The sequence below is a fragment of the Rutidosis leptorrhynchoides genome, chromosome 9 (genome assembly GCF_046630445.1).
Source record: "Rutidosis leptorrhynchoides isolate AG116_Rl617_1_P2 chromosome 9, CSIRO_AGI_Rlap_v1, whole genome shotgun sequence".
NCBI lineage: Eukaryota > Viridiplantae > Streptophyta > Magnoliopsida > Asterales > Asteraceae > Rutidosis > Rutidosis leptorrhynchoides.
Genome location: NC_092341.1, coordinates 153,632,985 through 153,651,946, shown reverse-complemented (window position 1 = coordinate 153,651,946; position 18,962 = coordinate 153,632,985).

Sequence of the window (18,962 nt, the reverse complement as noted above, 5' to 3'; positions counted from 1 at the left end):
GTCATGCTGAGTTTCTAATGGAACTTGATGATTCACAGACCATAACATCATTAGGTTCCATGTTACACGACTCTTGTATTCTATTTAACCTCTAAAATATCAAGAAAATATTTCTTGATGATTCGGTCTTTTCCGAGGTATTCTGGTAATTTGACAAATCAAGATCGTACCATTACGATTTCCTTCTTAGAACATTAACTATGTTCAATTCAAAATCCCTACCTACAAATTCTGGACCATTATTCGCTTGACTTGAAGTCCGGAAGAGGAGACAAAAGTATGGAACTCTTGAATATAAAAGAAAATATAAAGCTCGACAACAACACATAAACTACAAACTGTGCATATCTATACATATTGTCACGTAAAGGCACGGGAGAATTAAAATTACTATAACCCCAAGGTAATAGTAGAAATAAATAAAATTCTCTGGTGGTAAATGAAAAAGAAGAATGACAGATATGAAAGTTAGGAGTATATCAAGAATCAGTACTGGATGGAGCATATTGATTGAGGAAGAAAGAATAGAAGGTGTGAATAAGGAAACAAAGGGGGTGGATTTACAATGAAATATCCGATAGAGAAATCGAGACAGATTATCGCATTAAATCGAAGAGGATCATAATTTTCTTAATCACCAAAGAATCAAATCTTATTACGAAGATTTTATCTACATCCCTTAAACTTTGAAAATCAATCCTATCCACGTCAAGAGATATGACGAATCTACACTTACTCATGTCACTCTTTTGTGTTAACTTCACTTGTACGCTTCACTTAAGCAAATTATTTTATCCATATTACTCACTGATGATAAAACTCTAAATTTCAGCTCGTATGCGTCATGAAAACATACTTATTGTTAGTCATGACCATCCCAATCAAATTTCGGGGATGAAATTTCTTTAACGGGTAGGTACTGTGACAACCCGGATATTTCCGACCAAATTTAAACTTTAATATTCATATGTTTCTGACACGATAAGAAAAGTTTGTTAAGTTGAATCTCAAGAATTTTAAATTATGTTCATACATTCATTTAACCTCGACCAAATTTTGACGATTCATGAACCATTATATAAATGGATATGATTATATATATGTATATATTATAACTTGAGAATATTAACAAAGAATTAAACGTATAATACTTTACATGAACATATTTATTTCAATATGTTCATCGATGAAATTAAAAGATAATATCAAATGATTGATTTATTAGATACATTGAATTATGATTATGAGTCTCTATTGAGAGGTCCACATTGATTTAAGAAATCTTTCCATTTTAACAATATTCAGAAAAATGGTAAAGTGATTTTCAAGTAAAAACAAATAAGTCAGTTAACGAGAACTGGACAAGGGTTAGTAGAGATTAACTTTCAACACAATGATTGCCTCGAGTCTTTTGATAAAATAATTATTAGTTTTCATAATATTGAAAACGTTTTATGAAATAGTTGAAATCTTTTAAAGAATGAATTTGAATATATACAATAAGTCGAAAGGTTAATTGTTAGAACCAAATATATATAAATAACTTGCAACGTTTATTTAAAACGAGTTCATTAAAATTATATGTTTTCAAATTAGTTAAGAATACGATAGTAACACTCGCTTAGTGATGCGATTGATATTTAAAACGTTAGTACATAAATGATTTATATCTATTTAAGTTTTTAAATGAAAATGTTATATGATATAAGTAAACGATCTAAGTTATGTTTGGAAATATAATTGTCTTTGAAAAACTAAATATTATATTATTAAATGAATATTTCAAATTTATGTTTCGAAATAAAAATATATATATAACTATATTTTACAATATGATAAATTATAATATTAATCTTATTGTAAAACTTCTTGATTTAAAATAAACTATTAAGTATATATATGTATATGTACATATAACGAGACATCGAATTATAGAAGAAAATGACCATAACACTCAAGCGTATAAGTTACAATTATTATATGATAATTTATCGATGTGTAAGTCTAACTTTTATTAAAGGTACACGTCGCGTAACGTAAAGTCTTAGTTTTCTGAGTGTACGAAAAGTCGTTCGAGAAACCGGAACCAGGACATGAGTCGAGTAACAACGACCATGTCATTAGAACAAAATTTACATTTTTACCATGCTCGTAAATATAATATAATATATGAATAATTATATAGATTAAATAATTAATTATATATAATATTAATTAAACGAGAGTGTCGGCAGACTTGCAAGTTGGATGTGAGCTGGAATGAAGAGCCATGCGATCGCATGGCATCCTCTCCCATTACCTATGCGATCGCATGAGTGTAGTTGGTGGGTGAAATGCTATAAATTGAACGAATTCGTTTTTGCTCAATCATAATTCATTTCACTCTCAATCTCCCTATCTAATAAGTCATTTTGGGTTAAGTTGACTTTTGTTAACTTTTGCATATCGGTCTCGAGCATTAGGATTGTGATACACTACGACTTGACTTAAATTGTTAGACAGATATTGACCAACATATAAATACATATACTAATATAGGTTCGTGAATCCGAGGCCAACCCTGCACTTGTTCAGTGCCGTCATATACATAATTGCTATGAAATACAGTATTGTGAGTTTCATTACTCCCTTTTATTATATTTTTTGGACTGAGAATACATGCTCTTTTATAAATGTTTAACAAAATAGACGCAAGTATTGAACTACATTCTATGATGAATTATTATACCGCATATCCCTTTTTGCTTAGTCCGGTAGCCTAAGAATTAGTGAACAGTCCACTAATTGGCGCGAATCCTAAAGATAGATCTATGGGCCTTGACAAGCCCCATTCAGAGAATTTGAACTGCTTTAGTACTTCGAGGTTTATATTATATACAGACGAGGTGCCAGTATGGGGATATGCTAGATGCATTTTTGTTAATGTCGGTTACCAGGTGTTCATCATATGAATGGATTTTTACAGCAGTGAGCAGACCTGCACTTTATTATGAAAATGAAATCTTGTAGTCTATTAAAATTATGGAAATGATTAATTATGATAAACTAATGAACTCACCAACCTTTTGGTTGACAATTGTAAGCATGTTTATTCTCAGGTATTAAAGAAATCTTCCACTGTGCATTTGCCCATTTAAAAGATATTACTTGGAGTCATTCATGGCATATTTCAAAAGACGTTGCATTCAAGTCATTGAGTTCAATAAGATTATTATTAAGTAGATGACAGATTAAGTCATTTATGCATGCATGTCAACTTTCGATGTAATGAAAGTTTGTCTTTTAAAAACGAATGCAATATTGTAAAATGTATCATTTAGAGGTCAAATACCTCGCAATGAAATCAATTATTATGTAACGTTTATAATCGATATGAACGGGGCATTTCACTTATCGCGTCGAAATCATTTAAAGATAAAGTTTAAATTTGATTTGAAATTTCCGGGTCGTCACAGTACCTACCCGTTAAAGAAATTTCATCCCGAAATTTGATCGAGGTTGTCATGGCTAACAATAAAAATGTTTTCATGACGAATATGAGTTGATAAATAGAGTTTTATCATCATTGGGTAATATGGATAAAACAATTCAATTACGCGAAGAGTATAATTGAAGCTATCACAAAAGAGTGAAATGAGTAAATGCAGGTTCGTCTTAATCGATGACGTAATCATGGTTGAATTCTGGAATTCAAGGGATTTAGAGAAAAATCTTCGTAATAAGATTTGATTCTTCGGTAATTAAGTAAATTAGGCTCTTCTTTGGTTAAATGTGATGATCTGTCTCGATTGTTCTGTCTGATACTTCACTATAAAGCCACCCCTTCGTTTTCCTTATTTTCAAAGCTCACACCTCTTATTCTTTCTTCTTCAATTCATACTTCCAAAATATTTGTCAATATGCTCCATCCAGTTCTAATTCTGGATATAATCCTGACCTTTATATCTGTCATTCTTCTTTTTCATCTACCAACGGAAGAATCTATCCACTTCTACTATACTCTTGGTTTTATAGTGTTTTTAGTTCTCCCGTTTCTTTATATTTCTATACGCATCGATATATACAGTTTGTAATTTATGGGTTGTTGTTGAGCTTTATATCTTCCTTTATATTTCGAAGTCTCTGCTTCTGTCTTCTATAATCATTGTCCTCCATAGTTAATGCTCTCTTCTATTTTCTGCGATTTATACTCCCATTTCTATTTCGGAGTTTCATGCTTTTGTTTTCTCTTCGCAAGTAATGGTCCAGAATTCGTAGGTATGGAGTTTCGAATGAACATGACTAATGTTCTAAGAGAGAAATTGTAATAGCACGATCTTGATTGGTTAAATTACCAGAATTCAAGAGAAAAGATAGAACTATCAGAAAGATATGTTCTCGATATGTTTGGAGATTAGATAGAATGTAAGAGTCGTGTAACATGGCACATGATGACATTATGGTCTATGAATCATCACGTTCCATTAGAAACTCAGCAGAATGCGCCATCACCTACAACCCTTTCCTCTGCCGGGGACTTCCACGAAATGAAAACGGGCGGCATAATCAGCAAGAATTTTTCTGTGGACTTCCGGAAATCTTTTTCATGTAGCTTGGCAAGGAAATTTGAGTTCCGCTTTGTCCGTTCACTCTGGTTCACAAGTGCTTGTGCCAATACGACAGCAACTTTCTTCAAGGTCATATTTGGTTTGGTATTGCTACCGCGCATGACTTCAAGAGTCATGATGATATTACTTTGCCAAGAGGTGGCAGGAGCGCAATGACCTAGCAGTCTCATTCGTGTAAGAATTAGGAATTCCTCTTCCAACTCTTCCCAGAATGGGCGTTATGGCAAAGAACAAGAAGAACCATGTCGAAGGAACTCGGCAAAATGACCCCGTAACTTCGAGAGAAGGGGTTCTTTTCTATCTTAAGCCCCTTTAGAGAGAGGGGCACGCTAGCGCTTGACTAATAGAATAGGGGGCTGAGACGCTCTTGCTTGCTGTCTACTTCGCGAGCCTTCACTGTAACTTACCTTCTTTCGTCCGTCCACGAGGCTTGATCGATGTCAATGGACCAAGAAACCTGTCCTTTGCTGAAAGCTCATAGGGTAAGAAGAATTGAAGATGAATATTTCATATAGAGGAGCAAGAAGCGGAACTACAAGAAAGCTTTCTTTAGAGCAAGTGGGCAAGAAAAGAAATTTCTCGTATAAGGGAGTTGTTTGCAGAGTCAAAGTCAAACCAAAAAGGCTACTCTTCGAAAGCTCACTAACTCTGCCTGGAGTGGTGGTACCTATTATTCGTCGGCGGGGGCAGTCCGGCGATACGTATATGACTTTTGGCTGGTACAACCACTCGATTATCCATTTCTAATAAATGTAATTGTGCCAATTCCAGTTTTGAACTACCGCAGACCTGTAATATAATCACGTTGATCAAGTGTCATTATATTATACTAACTCATGCATCAATTTCCAACACTACTTCAAAATCATTCATAATTTAAACTCTAGATAGCGCGGAGAGGTAATTAATATCGGACAAGAATATTTATGAAGATATCTTCAGAAATATTGAGGATATTTATAATGGAAGATACGATGATATCTTAGAATTTCTAATTTCAAATAATGATGAAGAATATTTGTCCTTAAAGGTTTAGAGTCAGGAGCAAGGTATTCGCTAATGACTTCAGCAGATACAGAATCATTTGGATTCTTTGAAAGCAGGTTTAGTCTTTGTGATTTGTCCACAGCCTCCTTCATGGTTTTCTCAATCTGTTTTCTAGTTCCAACTTTTCTGAGCTTTGCCAATATACTATTCTTTATCATTAAACTTCCGACGGTTAAGGTCGCTTACGGTTGTCTACAATTTCTGCTGTTTCATTCAGCTTTTTTTTAAAAAATTTGTAGTATTGATTCGTAGAGTGGATGCTTTTCAGAACTTCAGAATGGAAGATCATAATTCTAAGAGATATATGTTATATGTATACATAAAACTGTTGATGTAGAAACGCTGCGAGATTCAAAATACTGATTGCTAATTCTCGGTGATTGGTATGGCAATTCTTGTTACAAGATGCGGGTGAATACATGATAGGGTTTCAATGAATATAATGATTTTTCGAAAAGTCAAAGATCAATGAAGTTGTTGGTAAGTTTACTGCTAATGTGGCGGAATATAAAAGGTTCCCCAGTAAAAATGATGGAAAGGGTAATCGTATATATCAGGGTTATAATAGAGTTACTCTGGAGAAAAAGTCGAAGTTGTCTTGTTGGAGCTGTGATAAAATTTACTACTTTGAAATGGATTACCAAGTTATTTTGGGTAATAATAATGCTTACAGGATCTGATACGGATTCGTGTTAAACTTTTACTTAGTTTTTGAGAGTTTTCCAGGTGCATGATTATTGCTTAAATCTTTCTTCTCGTAGATGAAGTGCGGTTGGTTTATCCTCTCGATTGAGGTGTTTTCAAGAATCATGAAAGGTTTGAACATAGATTGTAATCGTCAAGATACAAATGAGGTTTAAAATGAAATCAAGTGGCAAACTTGAAGAAATGTTTAGTTTCATATGTTATAATCAATATTTTAATTCATTTTAATTGTCCAATATTAGTAGTCCACGGTTAGTAGTCCACAGTTAGTAGTTCAATAATTCATATATAGTTTAATATATTATATTCGAAATAATTAATATGTTTCGTGACCCATTGTATACATGTCTCAGACTCGATCATAACTCAAAGTATATATATTATTTTAGAATCAACCTCGACCCTTTATATGCTAACTCGAGCATTACCGCAATATAGAGTGACTTAAAGTTATTCCAAATAATATATATAGATGACGTCGATATGATATGTCAAAACATTGTATATGTGTCCCGATTTATCCGACGATATTTAAAGTGCTTAAAATAAATAACAGAAATTAAATGATGATAAATAAAATTGCGAGAATTAAAATTGTGATAAATAAATTGCGATAAATAAATGTAATAAGGAATTAACAGTTAGCTAGGAACAGTTAGCTAGGATTTTGTTAGCATGGATTCCTAACAAAATTTCTCATAGTTAATTTATTTGTTTCTAACAAATTTTATTTTGTCCAATATTTTCTTCATTATGCCACTTGTTGGATTCTGATAGGTCAAAATCCAAATATGAAATTGAATAATAAATGGTTATTCTGCGGTGAACGGATACGTATATTTGTGGATGTAAGTAGGATAATAGATGACTGTTGAATCAGATTGGAAGAATGTACAGTGTAACTTATTAATGTGAAATCTAAATATTTCTCGGGTATTACCTACCCGTTAAAATATTCTCATCATTAACAATTTGTACAAAAGAATTTTCAATTACAATTTTTATGAAAATATATATACATATATATTTTCTTCAGATGTAATCATGGATTTAATGAGTTAATATACTATTAAACTCATTTGATTTATCATTAGAACTAGAATACATTATCTCTAAAACCTTAGAGATTACATAATCACCATGTCGAACGAAGATACATGAGGTAGAACGATACGTAGAACGAAGATAATCGATGTAGAAGAAGATGTAGAACGATATGTAGAACGAGGATTATGCTTTAGGTATAGAATGTGTTGTCGAGGCGTGTGATGTTGAGGCTACTAGTGCTGGTGGTACTGTTGGTGCCGGTGATGTTGCTGAAGCTGGTAGATTTTGCACCATGTTTTTCCAAATTGATTACTCGAGCGCGAAGCTCGTTGAATTCTTCCATTACTCCAGGATGATTGTCGGTAGAGACGAGCAGATGAATAAGGTTTAGAATTTTTGATAGAATACAATCGTGATGGGCTATCTTGAAAATGAGGTTAAAAATGGTGTTTCGCATTGGTTCGCCGGTAAGTGCTTCAGGTTCTTCGCCAAGTGTGCAGGTTGGTGGGTGGAAAGGATTGCCTTCTTCGTGTCTCCATTGATTTAGTCGACTACGAACCCATCCCCATTTCATGCAAAATAGGTGATAGCTAAGTGATTGATCTATTCCGGTTACACTGCTTTCGGAGCTTACGTGAATATCCGTGTCGGAATAACTGTCGAAATCCGAGGAATTCAAACTGGTTGAGGGATCCATATCGTACGATCAAATGAAGGATTTTTGATAGAAATAGATTATAGGACGTAGATTAGTACCCTGAAATACATAATTTACATATGCATATATAATACTAAAATCCCATAAGTTACGGAGGAATCTACGGAAGCTGTCACGTAAAGTATACAGTAACAGATACGCTAAGATACAAATTTTGTCTATACACTATCGGTACACTAAATGCAATAAGACGTGTCTAGACTAAGAATGATAAGCAGTAATTTCCTAAGGTTGATAAGCAGATGATTTTCGACTAGAAATGATAAGCAAAACTTTTGAGATGCAGCTAAGGTCGAAGTCCAGACTCATTAATGCATCCTAATAACTACTAGTTAGACACACTAATGCACGACCTGGTTCACAAAGACCACCGACCTGATACCAACTGAAATGCCCCGTTCAAATCGATTATAAACGTTACATTATAATTGATTTCATTGCGAGGTATTTGACCTCTATATGATACATTTTACAAAAATTGCATTCGTTTTTAAAAGAAAAAACTTTCATTACATCGAAAGTTGACAGGCATGCATATCATTTCATAATATATCAAACTATCAATGACTTAATAATAATCTTGATGAACTCAACGACTCGAATGATGTGACGACCCGAGATTTTCCAACCAAATTTAAACTTAATCTTTATATGATTTTGACACGATAAGAAAATTCTGTTAGGTTAAGTCTCAAGAATTTTGAACTGTTTCATATATGCAATTGACTTTCGACTGTTCTCGATGATTCACGAACAATTAATTGTAAATAGTTATGTGTGTATTTGTAAATATATATAAATGGAAATTGGAAAAATAATTTGAAACATTATATGTTGTTGTATTTAAAATTAATTATGTAAAATAAAATAAAGATAAGATATTATAATAATTATTATTTAAGGCATAACTATATATAAATAAAGTATATTAAAAATAAATATTAAATGATTGTAATACTCGTTGGACGTTTCGATTATTATTTAGAGAAGTTAAATTCAAACTTATGTAATTTTAAAATAAACGGTGATACGGAAATGAGTTCTATAAATTTTAGACTTATTAAATATGTATTTAGAAACTATTTGTTAAGTTTTAACACTTTTTATATTTTACCCAGAAATGAGAGGGACAGTTGATGTAATTTTCATTTAACCAATTTAGGATCGAATTTTATACCATAATGACCAAAATAAATAAATAAAGTTAATTTAAAAATATGAGATTTTTCTGAACACTTTTATCCGCCACTGTTTTCGCAAGATACACAGTCCGTTAAAACTGTCGGTAGGTAAACTACAAACTCTAGGCTGCTTAACTTTTTTAAAATATCAATTCATTCCTACACGTTTTATATATTATTATATTATAATTATTATTATATTATTATTAATTATTAGATAAACTTTAGGTTCATATATATAAATATGATATGATACGTACCACTTGTAAAGGGAGGCCACCACAACCAACTTGTTTCTTCTTCTTCCTAATATTACTCCTTTTTCTAGTTGTGTTGTGGAACCGAACATCACAAAACCGAACCCATCTTCAAATAATTACCATAACTACTTCCTTAATTCTTTTGTGAACTACCACACTTAACCATGAACACCATTACCACAAACCGCCACCCAAACTCACGATAAATTATTGCTGTAACTACTGCTATATGGTTCTGTTTTAAATCGTAAACACCACCACCGTCATCGTGATGGTTTGCTGCTACTTTTGTACGCATAACCTTGCATCAAAGAAGACCCAAACAACCACCATGATCACGACAACTACCACCTCAAACCACTTCTCTCTCCCTCTCTAAAATGTTTTCTGTTTCCTTTCGAAATTTAACCACCACTGGCCATTAAAATCTTGGTTGTTGTTTTCTGCTTCTACTTCACGTTAATACCAAACCCAAACACCACCTTACTCGATGGTAACAGCTGCTATACTTATACTTCCTATTTCTTGTTTCTATTCGGACGCAAACTCCACCCATCAACAAACCACCATCATCATCTCCGATATTTGCTACTGTGAAACTGTTATCATTTCTGTTTCTTTATAGTCGAGCGATGAAGATGATTATATGAAGCGAAGATGAAGAGTATGTGAAAAACAAGGAAGATAAAGGGATACACGTTGATGATGTTTATACAGCTACTCGTTCTCCTTCTGTTGCAGACAATTATTGATGATAATTACCGTATGATTTCCTGTTTCCACATCTATCGTTGTTCAAAAGATACCAGGCTAAATCCAATTGCTTTTTGGATCGAACTAACTTTGGGCTTGTAATGCAACATGGGCCGAAGCCCACTATTCTTGTTTAACTCCGTTTAAAATAATTATACCACTAAAGTTCTGTTCGATTCCTGCCATATGTTGAGGACTGCTGATTAGTTTCTGTTTTTACGATGTGATGATGAAGATGATAGGCGAGATGATGATGGTACGCGTATGATAATAATTAGTTGATGATGGTGGTAATCGTAAGTTAATAATGATGATTAAGAGATGATGATTAGATGTTAATGGTGATGCAACAGTGACAATAGTGATGCCTTATGGAGACGTTCGAAGTTGAAGATGATAAAGATGAAAAAGAAAAAACAGATAATGGTTTAATAAATATAAGTTGTGAATTAAAACCGAAATAATCGAGCAGAGGAATGGTTAAGGGTGTTTGTGTTTAACAGGGAGGTCTCGGGTTCAAGCCCGGTCTGTGACATTTTTATTAAAGCTTGTTCTTCAAAGGTTGTATTCTATTATTATTATTATTATTATTATTATTATTATTATTATTATTATTATTATTATTATTATTATTATTATTATTATTATTATTATTATTATTATTATTATTACTATTATAACCAATATTGTTATGATTATTATCATTATTATTATAAACATCATTATTTCTAAAATTATCATTATTTGCATTATTATGAAATGTATCATTTTAGTATAAATATTATTTTTATTAAAAATTATTATTATCAATATTATTAAAAATAATGTTTTTTGTAAAATTATCATTTTTATTACTATTAGGATTATCAATATTATCACTATTATTATCAGTATTATTTTTATCACTATTATTATTATTATTATTATTACTATAGTTAATATTTTTATCAGTATTATTATTATTAATATTATCATTATAATTGAATACAATCTTTGTTACTATTATCGATATAAAAATATACTTATAGTAATATTACATATAAGTATGTACTAATCATATTAACATTTTTTAACAAATTAGGTATTATTAATATATACATATATATTGATATAACTATATAAATATTAATCATTTTAAGTGTATATACAAATTAAATATATATAATACATACTTTAAGATATAATATATAAATCTGTTTGATTATGATTATATGTGTTAATATATATAAATGATATAGGTTCGTGAATCAAGGCCAACCCTACATTTGTTCAATGCCGTCATATGTATTTTTACTACAAGATACAGTATTGTGAGTTTCATTACTCCCTTTTTAAATGTTTTTGCAATATATATTTTGGGACTGAGAATACATGCGCTGCTTTTATAAATGTTTGACGAAATAGAAACAAGTACTTAAAAACATTCTACGATTGAGTTACGAGTACACCGGATATCACCCCTTTATAGTCTGGTAATCTAAGAATTAGGGAACCGAGCCCCTAATTGACGCGAATCCTAAAGATAGATCTATGGGCACTCACAAGCCCCAGTCAGAGAATTTGAACTGCTTTAGTACTTCGAAATAGGTATACAACCGCCAGCTTTAAAAGATATGATCTGTTTGTGAGGTGTACACAACCATCATATTTAAAAGACTGGCCTGTTTGTATGCTTTTGCATGACCGTGCGGAATGCCGGTATGCGGGGGATATTCAATATGCATCTTGTTAAGGTCGATTACCAGGTGTTTATATATCGTATGAATGATTTTCCAGCAGTGAGCAGACCTGCACAGATTTTTTTCTAAATATGAGTATCTTGTGGTCTATTATATTATTGAAAAATGATTATTTATGATAAACTAATGAACTCACCAATCTTTTAGTTGACACTTGAAAGCATGTTTATTTTCAGGTATGAAAGAAATCTTCCGCTGTGCATTTGCTCATTTTAGAGATATTACTTGGAGTCATTCATGACATATTTCAAAAGACGTTGCATTCGAGTCTTTGAGTTCATCAAGAATATTATTAAGTCAATTATAGTTGGATATATTATGAAATAGTATGCATGCCGTCAACTTTCAATGTAATGAAAGTTTGTCTTTTAAAAACGAATGCAATGTTTGTAAAATGTATCATATAGAGGTCAAGTACCTCGCGATGTAACCAATTGTAATGTATTCGTCCAGAAGGATTAGGACGGGTTGTTAGAGTTAGTATCAGAGCAGTGGTCTTAGTGAACCAGGTTTTGCATTAGTGTGTCTAACTGATAGTTGTTTAGATGCATTAGTGGGTCTGGACTTCGACCGTGTCTGCATGTCAAAAGTTTTGCTTATCAGTTCGTGTCGAAATCATGGACTGTGAAGTTAAACAGCTCAAGCAGAGCAACATACCGATCGTTAAGGTTCGTTGGAATGCTCGAAGAGGTCCCGAGTTTACGTGGGAACGGGAGGACCAGATGAAACGAAAATATCCACACTTGTTTCCCGATGACGCAAAATAGGTACAATTTTAAAATTTCGGGACGAAATTTATTTAACGGGTAGGTACTGTAATGACCCGCACTTTTTCGATCGTTCTATACTTATAAGATTAATATTTACATAAATTAAACGTTACCAACATGATAAGCAATCCAAATTGTTGAGATTTATGTTTTCGAAAAGAGTTTTACACAACGTTTGACCGTCTAGTTTGACCGATGATATCACGAACTATATAATATATGATAATTATACGTTTGTGTATATATATGTATATATACATATTTAACATGATCTAAGGATGTTTTAATACCTCATTTTGTATTAATAACAATAAGTTATAAGTATATTTTGAAACTACTAACTTAAGTTTTCAAAACGATAACCATACGTAACGTTATTTGACATAAATACTTATGACCTATAATGTTTATACATATATCGTATAAGTAATGTATTTAATCACTTTTTAAGGACTTAAATACATAAAACAATATAAGTGTATTCACAAAAGATAGCTATATTTGAATTCTCATTCCATTTTTCACAAGATTTCTATACGTATATCTACGGTATATGTACCCGTATCATACCTAGCTTCTATACGTATTTACTATTGGTATATACACATCAAATCACCACCTAACCAGCCCTTGTTACTACCCTAGGTATAAGGTAATTAGAATTTGGAAGCTTGTTGACTAATTACATAAAAATAACAAACTAAAAATCTTATCATGTTCTCCATGATACACGTTTTTTTAAGGCTATAAGGATCACCATTTCTAGTTCAATTTCTAACCTCATTTCTTAGTTAAACACACACTCTTTCATAACCCTTAGACACCTTAAGCAATTCAGCAAGTTACCATGAAGATCTAACCATAAAAACATCACTTAATCACCATAAGAAAACCCTTACAAAAACACTTCAAGAATCCTTCCAAGAACACAAGTTTACTTCCAACCTTTTGATCCAACTCCACCACTCTTTTGGTTCTAGGTTTTTACTCCTCTTTTACAGAAATCTTGTCCAAGTAACTTGAGGTAGTAACTTTGTTCATAACCTTATTCGATTCATATATATATATCTATCTTATTTTATGGTATAAAATTTTAACAACAAGAACATAGTTTGAATGTTTTCAAACTTGTTTGCAAACTAAATAGATCCTTCTAACTTAACTTTTAAAATACTTCAAGACCTGTAATATATATCATAAATATATGCTAATTTAACAAGGTATAACTTGGTTTTTCAAAGAACACCTTAAAAACTGTTTTTACGACGTCGGAGTGCAACCGGGGGCTGTTTAGGGTTGGATAATTAAAAACTATTTTGAACCTTGAATTGGAGGTTTATTTTATGGAAAAATGATATTTACTATGAATATGATAACACATAAAAATTTCATGATTTAACTCAAAGTATAAGTATTTTTAGAAAAATAATCATTTAATGTTGTTTACATAAGGGAAAATGATTAACTTCATAAGTTTCACCAAAGTTTGACCTATGACCTGTGATTTCGAATACAAACTAAGGTATTTACAGTTGATAGTCTTAAAGAAGAACTCGATCCAAGGAAATGGCAAGTTGAACCAACGAAAACGGAGTTGTAACGAAGAAACTATGACCAAAACAAGATCGGATATCCAAAACTTGTTTAGCCACGAAAATAATTGGAGAAAAATTAAATGAATCACATCTTTCTAAAATAACATGATATTTTATATATATGTACTCATAATTTAATTTATATATTTCAGGACCACCCGTAAACAATACGAGAAGATTAATCATAAGATTCCATGATTGTACGCAACACGTCATTTGACAACACCGGTACTTTATGTACGCAACACGTCATTTGACAACACCGGTACCGTGGGTCAAGATTAATCCCGACCAATACAAATACGATGGGGTTTTATTTATTTCGATGGGGGTTTTATTTATTTATTAAACACCTAAATATGAACCATTAAAATTGAATTACTAACATCGGACTGCTAACTACGGACTAAGAAGACATTAAAAGTATTATAAGTATATATGTATGTGACGATTGTTTTAAATGAAAATATATTGATAAATTATATATGGATAGGTTCGTGATATCAACCGGAGACCAAGTCAAAATATATATATCTTCAAGGCAAAAGTGAGTATATAGTCCCACTTTTAAACTCTAAGTATTTCGGGATGAGAATACATGTATTTTATGTTTTACGTTATGGACACAAGTAACTGAAAAATATATTCTACGTTGAGTTGTACCACTGGCATACTTCCCTGTAGCTTGGTAACTATTATTTACAGTGGTATTGTAAACGCGAATCCTGTTGATAGATCTATCGGGCCTGACAACCCCAACCGTACTGGACGACCAGTATTCAACGGTTGCACAGTACTTCGTTTCGTGACTACACTTGGTACGGTGTAGTAAGATTTCATAATAAAGGGAATATGCGACGTGATTAAATGTTAAGTATGGTTACCAAGTGCTCAACCACTTAGAATATTTTTATTAAAATGTTTACATATGAAATCTTGTGGTCTATATTTATATCGCTGCCGGCATTAAACCTATATCTCACCAACTTTATGTTGACGTTTTAAACATGTCTATTCTCAGGTGATAACTAAAAGCTTCCGCTGCAACATGTTGAATTTAAGCAAGATCTTGAGTATGCATATTTGTGTCAAAAATAAAACTGCATATCCGAGGAATTGTAATGTAAAATATGCTAGAAATCGTATTGTTATCATCACATGTAAAGTTTGTAAGTCCAAGATTATCGCTAAACGATAATCATCTTTATATTGTCTAAAGCTTGTATTAACATAATAGTTATGGTTTGTAATGTAAAATAAATGCAGTTGTTCTTTTAAAAATGTCGCTATGAAATCATACGTTATCTAACTCGTTCTTATGGTTAAGGACGGGTTATGACATGTGGTATCAGAGCGGTGGTCTTAGCGAACCAGGTTTGCATTAGTGTGTCTAACTGATAAGTCATTAGGATACATTAGTAAGTCTGGACTTTGACCGGGTCTGATTTAAAAACCATTGCTTATCATTGTTGGTTAAAATTTATATGTAAATATTATGTAGTACTAATGGGTTAGTTGTTGTGTGATAGATGTCGGGCTCAAAAATTGTTATCACATTCAGCGACTCCGAACCAGAATCTTCAGATGGTGTTCCAGTCATTAACCTATCCGATGACGAAAATGATATCTTTGGGGAAGACTCACAAATTCCGGATGAACCAACTATAGGGAACCCGGAAAGTGAACCCGAGGAGGAAAGTGAACCCGAGGAGGAAAGTGAACTCGAGGAAGAAATACAGGAAATTATGAAAGACAAGTTCGAACTAGGAAAGAAACGAAAGGATAATGAATTAGAAAATTCAAATCTCGAAGAGGATGATGTGGCACCAACTCCACTAGACACTACCACCCCTATTCCCGCTATTCCTATTCGTTCTATCCCGGCATCTAGTTCTTCAGCCCCACAGCCAAAATATAGGCAGACAGCTAGGATAAGCGTTAGGCCATTCCTTGAACCTAAACGTCCTAGAAAATAGACCAAACGATGCGCTGCCGTATTAAACCATGGGATCATATAATGTTTTGTATAATATTATTAGTGTGGTTTGCTTAATGTTCGATGTAAGATAAGCATATGTAAAATAGTGAAGTATGAAATGCAATTATTTTCCATGGTTAAGTATTATTTAGATGGTAGTAATTGGTTCTGTACTAAGCTATTAAGTATGAACATTAACTGGTAGGTACTACCCTAGATATAATTATAAAATGCTAATAAGAAGAAAAGGCTTTTATAATAATACCTGGTTCATATTATTAACAAGCTATAATGTACTATAAATATACACTACATCTATAATATTCCATGTGAATAATTATTTTCTTTTCATTCTTATAGAAGAATATGGCGCGATTGAATCGAATGACGGAACAAGAAGTAGAGGAATTCATCAACCAGCGAGTGAACGACAGAATGTTATGGGTCGAAGCTGCAAGAGCTGCTGCAGTTAACCCAAATCCTCATGTAGGATGCACCTACAAGACTTTTCAAGCTTGCAAGCCCTCATCATTCAGTGGAACAGAAGGACCGATCGGTTTAACCCGATGGATAGAAAAGATGGAGACTGTGTTTAAAATCAGTGGTTGTGTTGAAAAGGACATGACCAAGTATGCATCGTGCACTTTACAAGATAGTGCATTCACGTGGTGGAAAAATTATGTGAAGGCTGTAGGAGGAGATGTAGCTTATGATACTCCATGGGAAGAATTCAAAACAATGTTAATCAACTAGTATTGTCCAAGGAACGAGGTTAGGAAGTTAGAAGATGAATTACGAAGTCTGAAGGTTGTTGGTACTGAAATCACCAACTACAATCAGCGATTCATGGAATTAGTTTTACTATGTCCTGAATTGGTTCCAACCGAAGAACGGAAGATTGAAATGTACAAAGATGGTTTGCCCAAAAAGGTCAAGGCAAACGTTACAGCATCGAAACCTAAGACAATTCATGAAGCTATAACCATGGCAAACGAGCTAATGGATCAGGTCATCATGGATAAGAAAGCATCCAATACTGATGTGAAGGTATCAGGTAACAAAAGAAAGTGGAATGGAAATTATGATTGGGGTAACCAACAACAATCTTTTAAGAAACAAGAAATCACGGGAGGTGCGGGTAGTGGTTTAAGCTTTGGTTATAAAGGACAAAATCCTTTATGCAACCGATGCCACAAACATCACTCTGGTTACTGTAATGTGGTATGCAACAAATGTAATCGAAAGGGTCATCTTGCTGAAGATTGTAGGGCTCTCGTTACAAATACAAATGGTACCAAGACTCCTGCCACCAATGCAAATAGAACTGCTTTGGCTACCATTACTTGTTATGGGTGTGGAAAACAAGGTCACTATAAGAGCCAGTGTCCGAATCCAGAGAAGAATAATGGATCTGCACGTGGAAGAGCATTTGTTATTAATGCTAGAGAGGCGTGTGAAGACCCGGAGCTTGTTACGGGTACGTTTACCATTAATAACTTATCCGCATCTATTATATTTGATACTGGTGCCGATAGAAGTTACGTGAGTAGAGACTTTTACGCTAAATTGAATTGTTCATCATTACCTCTAGATGCTAAGTACATGATTGAGTTAGCTAATGGTAAACTAATTAAAGCCGATAAAATTTGCCGTGATTGTAAAATAAATTTAGCCGGAGAAACATTTAAAATTGACTTAATACCCGTAGAATTAGGAAGTTTTGATGTAATAGTCGGCATGGACTGGATGTCCAAAATAGGAGCTGAAGTTATGTGTGCCAAGAAGGCAATTCGCATTCCTTGTAAGGATAAAATGCCGGTGATGATTTATGGAGAGAAGGGTAACTCAAAGCTAAAACTCATTAGCTGTTTGAAAGCCAAGAAGTGTTTAGAAAAGGGATGTTATGCTATTCTAGCACATGTTAATAAAGTCAAAAAGAAAGAAAAAGAGAAGTGCATCAACGACGTGCCTGTGGCAAGAGATTTTCCTGAAGTTTTTCCGGAAGAGTTGCCGGGATTACCTCCATTTAGATCTGTAGAATTTCAAATAGATTTAGTACCAGGAGCTGCACCAGTTGCCCGTGCTCCATATAGACTTGCACCGTCCGAGTTAAAAGAACTTCAGAGTCAGTTAAAAGAATTACTGGATCGTGGATTCATACGACCAAGTACTTCACCGTGGGGAGCTCCGATTCTATTTGTTAAAAAGAAAGATGGATCTTTTAGGATGTGTATAGATTATCGTGAATTAAATAAGTTAACTATCAAGAATCGGTATCCACTACCGAGAATTGACGACTTATTTGATCAACTCCAAGGATCATGTGTGTACTCGAAAATTGACCTAAGATCGGGCTATCATCAATTACGCGTCAAAGAAGAAGATATACCGAAAACTGCTTTTCAGACACGTTATGGTCATTACGAATTTTTGGTTATGCCGTTTGGGTTGAAAAATGCGCCAGCTGTATTCATGGACCTTATGAATCGAGTTTGTAGTCCGTATTTAGATAAGTTTGTTATCGTTTTCATTGATGACATTCTTATCTATTCCAAGAGTGAG